We start from the raw sequence: 13,719 nt of genomic DNA on the forward strand, positions 1-13,719 counted from the left end.
CTTGTAAATAAGGCATCCTTTCACACTTAGCGTAAAAGGGAAGGGGTGTTGCTGTGGGCGTTCCACCGCAACACCTATTGATTTTTACGCTACCCCCTATTTACAAGGGTGGTGTAAATAGGAAGCAGCACCAAAATTAAGACCAGGGTAAATCTGGTCTTACCCTGGCGCAACGAGGAGAAATGTTTAAATTCTCCTCATTTTTTCTGTTACCATGTGTGATGTGTTGTGCAGCACACATGGAAACAGCAAAATGCCAATGATTGTTTATGTGCAGGAGGGTGTGCCTTCCTCCACATAAACAATGATTTAAAAAAAATTGCGTTTTGCAAATTCTATGTGTGCTGCATTAAGCAGCACACATAGAAGTTACAAAACACCACTGAAAGATTGTTTATGTGCAGGAAGGGACACCTTCCTGCACATAAACAATCACTCCTCAATGCAGGCACCCTTGAAATATGGTGCAAGGGTGCCTGCGTTGGTGCTAGGCAGCTAAATCTAGCACCAGTGCAGGGGGAAACGCAGAGCCGCACAATACTCTTGTAAATATGGTGCAGACCTGCGTTTCAAAAGTGACGGAGCGTGTTGTTAGCCTTCTAGGCTTAATGACATGCTTCGCCACTTTCCCAGTAAATATGCCCCCAAGCACGTCAAATTAGAGCTGGTGCAGGGGCATAAAGAGAATTAGGGAATAAAGAGCTAACCAACTTTCAGGATAGGTGTCTGAAACACCAACGTCATTGCATTGAGAAAAGAGACCCTCAAGACAAGGGCCCATATACCACACAAGAAATGTGGCAAAATGTACTGGCGCACACTTCTCCTGTGAGTTAATGCCAAATAGTGACAGATGGCAACTCCGACAGTGGTGGACAGGCAAATGGGTGGTGGTTGGGTGCATGCATGTGTGCTACATAATAAAATAAAAAGCCACTTACCTCAAATGCAGCAGATGATATGTCCTCTTCGTTCTGATCCTCTTCTCTCATTGAGATTCTAGCGCGGGCCCCAGCCAGCTCCCTTAACCAATCCTGGTGCTGCTCTCATGCTGTTAACCAGCAAAAACAATTACCAGGTTTGTAGGGAGTGGCCTCTCTTGACACTCCCGAGCGCACTCTGTTTACTCTCAACCCAGCTGGGTTGAGAGGTTTAAAATGCGCATGTCTGGCTGGCCGTCGCAAGACAGCCGGCCAAAGATACATGCGCACTTTAAACTAGTGCACAGGCAGCCCACCACTCCTCCCTGCTGCTGCCACTCAGCAGGCCCCACCCCATCCTGAAACTCGGTTCGGGAAGGGTTGATGAAAAATAAAATGGTAATAAACTAACTTTATTACCATTTTATTCTTCAAATCGGGGGGCATTTTAGTTGGTGGGGCGACGCCCCTCTGCTCTAATGGAGGGGCTGCCCCGCATCCCCAATGAAAGGAGGAAGTGAATAAACAGGTGGGCAGCACTGCTTAGTGAAGCTGCAGGGGAAACAAACCTATCAAATAAAACTGGTTAAATAAAAGTTTGTGGGTCTCCTATTAGACCATAAATAGTAAGTCGAAACATCTTTGGAAGAGGGAGTAAAAACAACCAGCTCTATGTGACTACAGAGTAGCAGAAAAGTAATTATCGTAGAGATACACGTTTAAACTGTGACAGTCAGAGAGAGATCCGCAAGGAGGGTCAAAAAAGGAGATATATTTATACCCACAGGGAAGTCAAAACTAATGAAACACAACTAAAATGTGCTAAAATTTCTAAATGGAATCTTAAACTTCCAGGATACTTTGGGATAAAGCAAAATGGCAAAAACGACCTTGAGGTGGCAGGGACAGAAAATATTTCCCTCACTCTACTTAGCCTAAAAAGTAAAACCATTTGAGACACACGTTCCTCACGTGCCACATTTTAATGCTCTTTTTTCTGAGCAAAAGCAAAACACATTCTACTTTATCCCCAGGGATGACACATCGAAAATGCAACTGTATCCAAGTAACAACCTGAAATCGTCATTATAAAATTGCTAATCATGAACTCTGTCTACTTTCAGGTTGGAAGCTTCCCAGCGTTTCCTGCTCATTTCATGTGACTCTCTGTTATACTGCCCACGATGATTTTTGGTGAAAGGGTCTTCTATATCTATTCAATTAACTCTTGGGGGAAAAGTTTCATTTTGAATAATGCAATCTTTGGGTCACTTCTTAAAAAGGTGTTAACTTCATGCAAGGCTGTCATGCACTTTCAAAATGTTATTTCATTTTAACTAGTAGGCACATTGCCTCTCGGTGTAGCCTTTTGTGTGTGAGAGGTTTCATCTACTGTTGGTATGTTGTTTCTGTTTTTTTTTTTAATGTTCTGGCGCCCTGGGTTACCACCTTGCCGTGCGAGGTGGGTCGCACACCGGTCGTCATACTAGCAAATAGCCCCATAGGATTCTGGAGGATGTAGTGACAGCGGCGTGTACACCTATGCCACGAGTATATAGTTAAAATGCCATCCCTGGACACGTGTTTCGAGGTAATTGCCTCTCGTCAGCAGGGAGCAGGTAAGTATGCGGGGTGCCAAGTAGACTGCCAAAAAATTATCAGGTATAGTACCTCTCACGGCGCGCGGGTGCGGGATCCGGGCTCGTCAACCCATGGCTCAGGGAGCTTTAAATACAAAATGCGAGGTGGGTCGCACACCGCTCGTCATACTAGCAAATAGCCCCATAGGATTCTGGAGGATGTAGTGACAGCGGCGGGTACACCTATGCCACGAGTATATAGTTAAAATGCCATCCCTGGACACGTGTTTCGAGGTAATTGCCTCTCGTCAGCAGGGAGCAGGTAAGTATGCGGGGTGCCAAGTAGACTGCCAAAAAATTATCAGGTATAGTACCTCTCACGGCGCGCGGGTGCGGGATCCGGGCTCGTCAACCCATGGCTCAGGGAGCTTTAAATACAAAATGCGAGGTGGGTCGCACACCGCTCGTCATACTAGCAAATAGCCCCAAAGGATTCTGGAGGATGTAGTGACAGCGGCGGGTACACCTATGCCACGAGTAAATAGTTAAAATGCCATCCCTGGACACATGTTTCGAGGTAATTGCCTCTCGTCAGCAGGGAGCAGGTAAGTATGCGGGGTGCCAAGTAGACTGCCAAAAAATTATCAGGTATAGTACCTCTCACGGCGCGCGGGTGCGGGATCCGGGCTCGTCATCCCATGCCTCAGGGAGCTTTAAATACAAAATGCGAGGTGGGTCACACACCGCTCGTCATACTAGCAAATAGCCCCATAGGATTCTGGAGGATGTAGTGACAGCGGCGGGTACACCTATGCCACGAGTATATAGTTAAAATGCCATCCCTGGACACGTGTTTCGAGGTAATTGCCTCTCGTCAGCAGGGAGCAGGTAAGTATGCGGGGTGCCAAGTAGACTGCCAAAAAATTATCAGGTATAGTACCTCTCACGGCGCGCGGGTGCGGGATCCGGGCTCGTCAACCCATGGCTCAGGGAGCTTTAAATACAAAATGCGAGGTGGGTCGCACACCGCTCGTCGTACTAGCAAATAGTCCCATAGGATTCTGGAGGATGTAGTGACAGCGGCGGGTACACCTATGCCACGAGTATATAGTTAAAATGCCATCCCTGGACACGTGTTTCGAGGTAATTGCCTCTCGTCAGCAGGGAGCAGGTAAGTATGCGGGGTGCCAAGTAGACTGCCAAAAAATTATCAGGTATAGTACCTCTCACGCCGCGCGGGTGCGGGATCCGGGCTCGTCAACCCATGGCTCAGGGAGCTTTAAATACAAAATGCGAGGTGGGTCGCACACCGCTCGTCATACTAGCAAATAGCCCCATAGGATTCTGGAGGATGTAGTGACAGCGGCGGGTACACCTATACCACGAGTATATAGTTAAAATGCCATCCCTGGACACGTGTTTCGAGGTAATTGCCTCTCGTCAGCAGGGAGCAGGTAAGTATGCGGGGTGCCAAGTAGACTGCCAAAAAATTATCAGGTATAGTACCTCTCACGGCGCGCGGGTGCGGGATCCGGGCTCGTCAACCCATGGCTCAGGGAGCTTTAAATACAAAATGCGAGGTGGGTCGCACACCGCTCGTCATACTAGCAAATAGCCCCATAGGATTCTAGAGGATGTAGTGACAGCGGCGGGTACACCTATGCCACGAGTATATAGTTAAAATGCCATCCCTGGACACGTGTTTCGAGGTAATTGCCTCTCGTCAGCAGGGAGCAGGTAAGTATGCGGGGTGCCAAGTAGACTGCCAAAAAATTATCAGGTATAGTACCTCTCACGGCGCGCGGGTGCGGGATCCGGTCTCGTCAACCCATGGCTCAGGGAGCTTTAAATACAAAATGCGAGGTGGGTCACACACCGCTCGTCATACTAGCAAATAGCCCCATAGGATTCTAGAGGATGTAGTGACAGCGGCGGGTACACCTATGCCACGAGTATATAGTTAAAATGCCATCCCTGGACACGTGTTTCGAGGTAATTGCCTCTCGTCAGCAGGGAGCAGGTAAGTATGCGGGGTGCCAAGTAGACTGCCAAAAAATAATCAGGTATAGTACCTCTCACGGCACGCGGGTGCGGGATCCGGGCTCGTCAACCCATGGCTCAGGGAGCTTTAAATAAAAAATGCGAGGTGGGTCGCACACCGCTCGTCATACTAGCAAATAGCCCCATAGGATTCTGGAGGATGTAGTGACAGCGGCGGGTACACCTATGCCACGAGTATATAGTTAAAATGCCATCCCTGGACACGTGTTTCGAGGTAATTGCCTCTCGTCAGCAGGGAGCAGGTAAGTATGCGGGGTGCCAAGTAGACTGCCAAAAAATTATCAGGTATAGTACCTCTCACGGCGCGCGGGTGCGGGATCCGGGCTCGTCAACCCATGGCTCAGGGAGCTTTAAATACAAAATGCGAGGTGGGTCACACACCGCTCGTCATACTAGCAAATAGCCCCATAGGATTCTAGAGGATGTAGTGACAGCGGCGGGTACACCTATGCCACGAGTATATAGTTAAAATGCCATCCCTGGACACGTGTTTCGAGGTAATTGCCTCTCGTCAGCAGGGAGCAGGTAAGTATGCGGGGTGCCAAGTAGACTGCCAAAAAATAATCAGGTATAGTACCTCTCACGGCGCGCGGGTGCGGGATCCGGGCTCGTCAACCCATGGCTCAGGGAGCTTTAAATAAAAAATGCGAGGTGGGTCGCACACCGCTCGTCATACTAGCAAATAGCCCCATAGGATTCTGGAGGATGTAGTGACAGCGGCGGGTACACCTATGCCACGAGTATATAGTTAAAATGCCATCCCTGGACACGTGTTTCGAGGTAATTGCCTCTCGTCATCAGGGAGCAGGTAAGTATGCGGGGTGCCAAGTAGACTGCCAAAAAATTATCAGGTATAGTACCTCTCACGGCGCGGGGGTGCGGGATCCGGGCTCGTCAACCCATGGCTCAGGGTGCTTTAAATACAAAATGCGAGGTGGGTCGCACACCGCTCGTCATACTAGCAAATAGCCCCATAGGATTCTGGAGGATGTAGTGACAGCGGCGGGTACACCTATGCCACGAGTATATAGTTAAAATGCCATCCCTGGACACGTGTTTCGAGGTAATTGCCTCTCGTCAGCAGGGAGCAGGTAAGTATGCGGGGTGCCAAGTAGACTGCCAAAAAATTATCCGGTATAGTACCTCTCACGGCGCGCGGGTGCGGGATCTGGGCTCGTCAACCCATGGCTCAGGGAGCTTTAAATACAAAATGCGAGGTGGGTCGCACACCGCTCGTCATACTAGCAAATAGTCCCATAGGATTCTGGAGGATGTAGTGACAGCGGCGGGTACACCTATGCCACGAGTATATAGTTAAAATGCCATCCCTGGACACGTGTTTCGAGGTAATTGCCTCTCGTCAGCAGGGAGCAGGTAAGTATGCGGGGTGCCAAGTAGACTGCCGAAAAATTATCAGGTATAGTACCTCTCACGCCGCGCGGGTGCGGGATCCGGGCTCGTCAACCCATGGCTCAGGGAGCTTTAAATACAAAATGCGAGGTGGGTCGCACACCGCTCGTCATACTAGCAAATAGCCCCATAGGATTCTGGAGGATGTAGTGACAGCGGCGGGTACACCTATGCCACGAGTATATAGTTAAAATGCCATCCCTGGACACGTGTTTCGAGGTAATTGCCTCTCGTCAGCAGGGAGCAGGTAAGTATGCGGGGTGCCAAGTAGACTGCCAAAAAATTATCAGGTATAGTACCTCTCACGGCGCGCGGGTGCGGGATCCGGGCTCGTCAACCCATGGCTCAGGGAGCTTTAAATACAAAATGCGAGGTGGGTCACACACCGCTCGTCATACTAGCAAATAGCCCCATAGGATTCTAGAGGATGTAGTGACAGCGGCGGGTACACCTATGCCACGAGTATATAGTTAAAATGCCATCCCTGGACACGTGTTTTGAGGTAATTGCCTCTCGTCAGCAGGGAGCAGGTAAGTATGCGGGGTGCCAAGTAGACTGCCAAAAAATTATCAGGTATAGTACCTCTCACGGCGCGCGGGTGCGGGATCCGGGCTCGTCAACCCATGGCTCAGGGAGCTTTAAATAAAAAATGCGAGGTGGGTCGCACACCGCTCGTCATACTAGCAAATAGCCCCATAGGATTCTGGAGGATGTAGTGACAGCAGCGGGTACACCTATGCCACGAGTATATAGTTAAAATGCCATCCCTGGACACGTGTTTCGAGGTAATTGCCTCTCGTCAGCAGGGAGCAGGTAAGTATGCGGGGTGCCAAGTAGACTGCCAAAAAATTATCAGGTATAGTACCTCTCACGGCGCGGGGGTGCGGGATCCGGGCTCGTCAACCCATGGCTCAGGGTGCTTTAAATACAAAATGCGAGGTGGGTCGCACACCGCTCGTCATACTAGCAAATAGCCCCATAGGATTCTGGAGGATGTAGTGACAGCGGCGGGTACACCTATGCCACGAGTATATAGTTAAAATGCCATCCCTGGACACGTGTTTCGAGGTAATTGCCTCTCGTCAGCAGGGAGCAGGTAAGTATGCGGGGTGCCAAGTAGACTACCAAAAAATTATCAGGTATAGTACCTCTCACGGCGCGCGGGTGCGGGATCCGGGCTCGTCAACCCATGGCTCAGGGAGCTTTAAATACAAAATGCGAGGTGGGTCGCACACCGCTCGTCATACTAGCAAATAGCCCCATAGGATTCTGGAGGATGTAGTGACAGCAGTGGGTACACCTATGCCACGAGTATATAGTTAAAATGCCATCCCTGGACACGTGTTTCGAGGTAATTGCCTCTCGTCAGCAGGGAGCAGGTAAGTATGCGGGGTGCCAAGTAGACTGCCAAAAAATTATCAGGTATAGTACCTCTCACGGCGCGCGGGTGCGGGATCCGGGCTCGTCAACCCATGGCTCAGGGAGCTTTAAATACAAAATGCGAGGTGGGTTGCACACCGTTTGTCATACTAGCAAATAGCCCCATAGGATTCTGGAGGATGTAGTGACAGCGGCGGGTACACCTATGCCACGAGTATCTAGTTAAAATGCCATCCCTGGACATGTGTTTCGAGGTAATTGCCTCTCGTCAGCAGGGAGCAGGTAAGTATGCGGGGTGCCAAGTAGACTGCCAAAAAATTATCAGGTATAGTACCTCTCACGGCGCGCGGGTGCGGGATCCGGGCTCGTCAACCCATGGCTCAGGGAGCTTTAAATACAAAATGCGAGGTGGGTCGCACACCGCTCGTCATACTAGCAAATAGCCCCATAGGATTCTGGAGGATGTAGTGACAGCGGCGGGTACACCTATGCCACGAGTATATAGTTAAAATGCCATCCCTGGACACGTGTTTCGAGGTAATTGCCTCTCGTCAGCAGGGAGCAGGTAAGTATGCGGGGTGCCAAGTAGACTGCCAAAAAATTATCAGGTATAGTACCTCTCATGGCGCGCGGGTGCGGGATCCAGGCTCGTCAACCCATGGCTCAGGGAGCTTTAAATACAAAATGCGAGGTGGGTCGCACACCGCTCGTCATACTAGCAAATAGCCCCATAGGATTCTAGAGGATGTAGTGACAGCGGCGGGTACACCTATGCCACGAGTATATAGTTAAAATGCCATCCCTGGACACGTGTTTCGAGGTAATTGCCTCTCGTCAGCAGGGAGCAGGTAAGTATGCGGGGTGCCAAGTAGACTGCCAAAAAATTATCAGGTATAGTACCTCTCACGGCGCGCGGGTGCGGGATCCGGGCTCGTCAACCCATGGCTCAGGTAGCTTTATATACAAAATGCGAGGTGGGTCGCACACGGCTCGTCATACTAGCAAATAGCCCCATAGGATTCTGGAGGATGTAGTGACAGCGGCGGGTACACCTATGCCACGAGTATATAGTTAAAATGCCATCCCTGGACACGTGTTTCGAGGTAATTGCCTCTCATCAGAAGGGAGCAGGTAAGTATGCGGGGTGCCAAGTAGACTGCCAAAAAATTATCAGGTATAGTACCTCTCACGGCGCGCGGGTGCGGGATCCGGGCTCGTCAACCGATGGCTCAGGGAGCTTTAAATACAAAATGCGAGGTGGGTGGCACACCGCTCGTCATACTAGCAAATAGCCCCATAGGATTCTGGAGGATGTAGTGACAGCGGCGGGTACACCTATGCCACGAGTATATAGTTAAAATGCCATCCCTGGACACGTGTTTCGAGGTAATTGCCTCTTGTCAGCAGGGAGCAGGTAAGTATGCGGGGTGCCAAGTAGACTGCCAAAAAATTATCAGGTATAGTACCTCTCACGGCGCGCGGGTGCGGGATCCGGGCTCGTCAACCCATGGCTCAGGGAGCTTTAAATACAAAATGCGAGGTGGGTCGCACACCGCTCGTCATACTAGCAAATAGCCCCATAGGATTCTGGAGGATGTAGTGACAGCGGCGGGTACACCTATGCCACGAGTATATAGTTAAAATGCCATCCCTGGACACGTGTTTCGAGGTAATTGCCTCTCGTCAGCAGGGAGCAGGTGAGTATGCGGGGTGCCAAGTAGACTGCCAAAAAATTATCAAGTATAGTACCTCTCACGGCGCGCGGGTGCGGGATCCGGGCTCGTCAACCCATGGCTCAGGGAGCTTTAAATACAAAATGCGAGGTGGGTCGCACACCGCTCGTCATACTAGCAAATAGCCCCATAGGATTCTAGAGGATGTAGTGACAGCGGCGGGTACACCTATGCCACGAGTATATAGTTAAAATGCCATCCCTGGACACGTGTTTCGAGGTAATTGCCTCTCGTCAGCAGGGAGCAGGTAAGTATGCGGGGTGCCAAGTAGACTGCCAAAACATTATCAGGTATAGTACCTCTCACGGCGCGCGGGTGTGGGATCCGGGCTCGTCAACCCATGGCTCAGGGAGCTTTAAATAAAAAATGCGAGGTGGGTCGCACACCGCTCGTCATACTAGCAAATAGCCCCATAGGATTCTGGAGGATGTAGTGACAGCGGCGGGTACACCTATGCCACGAGTATATAGTTAAAATGCCATCCCTGGACACGTGTTTCGAGGTAATTGCCTCTCGTCAGCAGGGAGCAGGTAAGTATGCGGGGTGCCAAGTAGACTGCCAAAAAATTATCAGGTATAGTACCTCTCACGGCGCGCGGGTGCGGGATCCGGGCTCGTCAACCCATGGCTCAGGGTGCTTTAAATACAAAATGCGAGGTGGGTCGCACACCGCTCGTCATACTAGCAAATAGCCCCATAGGATTCTGGAGGATGTAGTGACAGCGGCGGGTACACCTATGCCACGAGTATATAGTTAAAATGCCATCCCTGGACACGTGTTTCGAGGTAATTGCCTCTCGTCAGCAGGGAGCAGGTAAGTATGCGGGGTGCCAAGTAGACTGCCAAAAAATTATCAGGTATAGTACCTCTCACGGCGCGCGGGTGCGGGATCCGGGCTCGTCAACCCATGGCTCAGGGAGCTTTAAATACAAAATGCGAGGTGGGTCGCACACCGCTCGTCATACTAGCAAATAGCCCCATAGGATTCTGGAGGATGTAGTGACAGCGGCGGGTACACCTATGCCACGAGTATATAGTTAAAATGCCATCCCTGGACACGTGTTTCGAGGTGATTGCCTCTCGTCAGCAGGGAGCAGGTAAGTATGCGGGGTGCCAAGTAGACTGCCAAAAAATTATCAGGTATAGTACCTCTCACGGCGCGCGGGTGCGGGATCCGGGCTCGTCAACCCATGGCTCAGGGAGCTTTAAATACAAAATGCGAGGTGGGTCGCACACCGCTCGTCATACTAGCAAATAGCCCCATAGGATTCTGGAGGATGTAGTGACAGCAGCGGGTACACCTATGCCACGAGTATCTAGTTAAAATGCCATCCCTGGACATGTGTTTCGAGGTAATTGCCTCTCGTCAGCAGGGAGCAGGTAAGTATGCGGGGTGCCAAGTAGACTGCCAAAAAATTATCAGGTATAGTACCTCTCACGGCGCGCGGGTGCGGGATCTGGGCTCGTCAACCCATGGCTCAGGGAGCTTTAAATACAAAATACGAGGTGGGTCGCACACCGCTCGTCATACTAGCAAATAGCCCCATAGGATTCTGGAGGATGTAGTGACAGCGGCGGGTACACCTATGCCACGAGTATATAGTTAAAATGCCATCCCTGGACACGTGTTTCGAGGTAATTGCCTCTCGTCAGCAGGGAGCAGGTAAGTATGCGGGGTGCCAAGTAGACTGCCAAAAAATTATCAGGTATAGTACCTCTCACGGCGCGCGGGTGCGGGATCCAGGCTCGTCAACCCATGGCTCAGGGAGCTTTAAATACAAAATGCGAGGTGGGTCGCACACCGCTCGTCATACTAGCAAATAGCCCCATAGGATTCTGGAGGGTGTAGTGACAGCGGCGGGTACACCTATGCCACGAGTATATAGTTAAAATGCCATCCCTGGACACGTGTTTCGAGGTAATTGCCTCTCGTCAGCAGGGAGCAGGTAAGTATGCGGGGTGCCAAGTAGACTGCCAAAAAATTATCAGGTATAGTACCTCTCACGGCGCGCCGGTGCGGGATCCGGGCTCGTCAACCCATGGCTCAGGGAGCTTTATATACAAAATGCGAGGTGGGTCGCACACCGCTCGTCATACTAGCAAATAGCCCCATAGGATTCTGGAGGATGTAGTGACAGCGGCGGGTACACCTATGCCACGAGTATATAGTTAAAATGCCATCCCTGGACACGTGTTTCGAGGTAATTGCCTCTCATCAGAAGGGAGCAGGTAAGTATGCGGGGTGCCAAGTAGACTGCCAAAAAATTATCAGGTATAGTACCTCTCACGGCGCGCGGGTGCGGGATCCGGGCTCGTCAACCCATGGCTCAGGGAGCTTTAAATACAAAATGCGAGGTGGGTGGCACACCGCTCGTCATACTAGCAAATAGCCCCATAGGATTCTGGAGGATGTAGTGACAGCGGCGGGTACACCTATGCCACGAGTATATAGTTAAAATGCCATCCCTGGACACGTGTTTCGAGGTAATTGCCTCTCGTCAGCAGGGAGCAGGTAAGTATGCGGGGTGCCAAGTAGACTGCCAAAAAATTATCAGGTATAGTACCTCTCACGGCGCGCGGGTGCGGGATCCGGGCTCGTCAACCCATGGCTCAGGGAGCTTTAAATACAAAATGCGAGGTGGGTCGCACACCGCTCGTCATACTAGCAAATAGCCCCATAGGATTCTGGAGGATGTAGTGACAGCGGCAGGTACACCTATGCCACGAGTATATAGTTAAAATGCCATCCCTGGACACGTGTTTCGAGGTAATTGCCTCTCGCCAGCAGGGAGCAGGTGAGTATGCGGGGTGCCAAGTAGACTGCCAAAAAATTATCAGGTATAGTACCTCTCACGGCGCGCGGGTGCGGGATCCGGGCTCGTCAACCCATGGCTCAGGGAGCTTTAAATACAAAATGCGAGGTGGGTCGCACACCACTCGTCATACTAGCAAATAGCCCCAAAGGATTCTGGAGGATGTAGTGACAGCGGCGAGTACACCTATGCCACGAGTATATACTTCATTCTCCAGAATCCTATGGGGCTACTTGCTAGTATGACGAGCGGTGTGCGACCCACTTGGTTGTATTTAAAAAGCTCCCTCGAGCTATTGGCTGACGAGTCAGGATCCCGCACCCGCGCGCCGTGAAAGGTATTAAACCTTATATATTTGGCAGTCTACTTGGCACCCCGCATACAGACCTGCTCCCTGCTGACGAGAGGCAACTACCTCGAAACACGTGTCCAGGGATGGCATTTTATTTTACACTCGTAGCATAGGTGTACTCGCCGCTGCTACTTCATTCTCCAGAATCCTATGGGGCTACTTGCTAGTATGACGAGCGGTGTGCGACCCACTTGGTTGTATTTAAAAAGCTCCCTCGAGCTATTGGCTGACGAGTCAGGATCCCGCACCCGCGCGCCGTGAAAGGTATTAAACCTTATATATTTGGCAGTCTACTTGGCACCCCGCATACAGACCTGCTCCCTGCTGACGAGAGGCAACTACCTCGAAACACGTGTCCAGGGATGGCATTTTATTTTACACTCGTAGCATAGGTGTACTCGCCGCTGCTACTTCATTCTCCAGAATCCTATGGGGCTACTTGCTAGTATGACGAGCGGTGTGCGACCCACTTGGTTGTATTTAAAAAGCTCCCTCGAGCTATTGGCTGACGAGTCAGGATCCCGCACCCGCGCGCCGTGAAAGGTATTAAACCTTATATATTTGGCAGTCTACTTGGCACCCCGCATACAGACCTGCTCCCTGCTGACGAGAGGCAACTACCTCGAAACACGTGTCCAGGGATGGCATTTTATTTTACACTCGTAGCATAGGTGTACTCGCCGCTGCTACTTCATTCTCCAGAATCCTATGGGGCTACTTGCTAGTATGACGAGCGGTGTGCGACCCACTTGGTTGTATTTAAAAAGCTCCCTCGAGCTATTGGCTGACGAGTCAGGATCCCGCACCCGCGCGCCGTGAAAGGTATTAAACCTTAGATATTTGGCAGTCTACTTGGCACCCCGCATACAGACCTGCTCCCTGCTGACGAGAGGCAACTACCTCGAAACACGTGTCCAGGGATGGCATTTTATTTTACACTCGTAGCATAGGTGTACTCGCCGCTGCTACTTCATTCTCCAGAATCCTATGGGGCTACTTGCTAGTATGACGAGCGGTGTGCGACCCACTTGGTTGTATTTAAAAAGCTCCCTCGAGTTATTGGCTGACGAGTCAGGATCCCGCACCCGCGCGCCGTGAAAGGTATTAAACCTTATATATTTGGCAGTCTACTTGGCACCCCGCATACAGACCTGCTCCCTGCTGACGAGAGGCAACTACCTCGAAACACGTGTCCAGGGATGGCATTTTATTTACACTCCTAGCATAGGTGTACTTGCCGCTGCTACTTCATTCTCCAGAATCCTATGGGGCTACTTGCTAGTATGACGAGCGGTGTGCGACCCACTTGGTTGTATTTAAAAAGCTCCCTCGAGCTATTGGCTGACGAGTCAGGATCCCGCACCCGCGCGCCGTGAAAGGTATTAAACCTTATATATTTGGCAGTCTACTTGGCACCCCGCATACAGACCTGCTCCCTGCTGACGAGAGGCAACTACCTCGAAACACGTGT

This window comes from Triturus cristatus, chromosome 9 (genome assembly GCF_964204655.1).
Source record: "Triturus cristatus chromosome 9, aTriCri1.1, whole genome shotgun sequence".
NCBI classification, from domain to species: domain Eukaryota; kingdom Metazoa; phylum Chordata; class Amphibia; order Caudata; family Salamandridae; genus Triturus; species Triturus cristatus.